Genomic DNA, 1,674 nt, shown 5'->3' with positions numbered 1-1,674 from the left:
GAGAAAACAGGTGAGAATATGCTGAGCTGTTCAAGATGACTAAAACCACCAAAACATTTGTTTATTTGATGACTTTTCACAGTGATGAACTTTACTCTGGTTTTCTTTCTCTCACAATATCTCTGACAACAGAAACAACAACAACATCAACTGAAAACACAAAATCAGTTACAGCCACAACAACAACCAATGATGCTTCAACAAAACTACAAGGTAGTAACTCATCTTTCTCTGGAGTCTCTCTGTCTTCCTGTCAGCCTCTTTCTCTCCACATAATAAACATATGAATCTAACGTTTCATTTAGTTCTTGTTGATTTTTTTCTGTTCTACAGCTCGTGCAGATTGTTCTGCTCTGGACTACATAATGTTGGTTATGCGTGTGGCTGAACTCCTCCTAATTACTGTGATTACTGTTCTTCTCATCAGAGCTCGAGGTGAGAACATTCAGACCAACATTTGTTCACAATGATTAACATAACCTGTAAGTTTAGAGCTGAAATATTTCTCTGTGATTTATTTACCTGGTAACCAGAGACTACCTGACAACAACACAGTGACCTACAGCAGCGTGAAAGCTTCTTCTTCTTCTGCTGGAGCCTCAGCTGATCCCAGCGACCTCTACGCCACCGTCAACAAACCAAACAAATAAGAGACCACAGTGTAGTTACAGCTCATATCATTACAGGTAATTTACACTGAGAACTGATAAATGTTTTATTATTTGAATTTTTTTATGATAATATATGGGACATTTAGCTTGATGAACTTGCTGTCAGACACTTTAATGTGCTAGTGCTGTGTTGTAGTTAAACATGTATTAGTTTTTACTGTTATTTCTGTATCATGCAGTCATTTTAACATCTATATTTCTGTAGAGGTTTAACACCTCCAGAGCTCTTCACACCTTCAACAACTTCTTCCTTTCATGTGGTGAAACGGGTCATTGACACAAATAAAGTGTGAACTTTTTGTGACAATGCTAAATGGTAAGTAAAGGCTGTTAAATGCTTCCTTTCTTAGCTCCTTTAGCAAAGGCTACACTGGACAGTTCTTTATATAAGGAAAGGAGATAATGCTTTCCCACAATTCCTTGCAACAGCAGCCTTTAGAGCGACTCACCATTAGTTTCACCACGATAGACACCCATAAATGTACAGGAGCATCTAAAAAAATTACAATATCTTAGAAAAGTTTATTTGAACTGAACCAGACTGAGAGATTAAAGGATCAGGAAACATTTGCAGGTGTTTTGAATTGATTCTCAGGTCAATTTTTATATATTATATTTATAACTTTAATTATAATTATGAATTTAAAAAACTGAGATGCACCTGTAGAAACAACAGAGCATCTATTTAACAAATGTATAAAAATATCAAAAGCACCCATCCCAGGAAACTCTATATTTATGTTTGAGTATAATTCACTCAACTTTCTCTACTTGTATATTGATTTTGTTATTATATTGTGTCAGCATTTTAATCCTTTTTGTTTTTTCAGCAGTATCTATGTTGTTGTTACTTCCTATGAGCAGCCTAACTGATGGTTAAATGTACCAAATGAAACATCCTTTCTTAGGAGGTGTGATTCTGTGTTGGACAGGAAACCTTTTGAAGTGAGCAGCATTGAGTTTGTCACTGTACTCATCTTCCGCGTGTTATAAATAAAGTTGG

At 35.6% G+C, this 1,674-nt stretch overlaps 1 long non-coding RNA gene across 1 annotated transcript; it reads left to right on the top strand.

Annotated features, from left to right (window-relative positions):
• Positions 1 to 186: 186 nt before the first annotated feature.
• Positions 187 to 570, top strand: LOC123967013. Its single transcript, XR_006824158.1, has 3 exons — positions 187 to 213; positions 334 to 435; positions 534 to 570. It is a non-coding gene; the product is annotated as an uncharacterized LOC123967013 (long non-coding RNA).
• Positions 571 to 1,674: the final 1,104 nt, after the last annotated feature.

Source organism: Micropterus dolomieu, unplaced genomic scaffold, assembly GCF_021292245.1.
Source record: "Micropterus dolomieu isolate WLL.071019.BEF.003 ecotype Adirondacks unplaced genomic scaffold, ASM2129224v1 contig_14787, whole genome shotgun sequence".
NCBI classification, from domain to species: domain Eukaryota; kingdom Metazoa; phylum Chordata; class Actinopteri; order Centrarchiformes; family Centrarchidae; genus Micropterus; species Micropterus dolomieu.
Note: the sequence above shows the minus strand (reverse complement) of the source record. Positions and strands in the feature narration are given on the sequence as shown.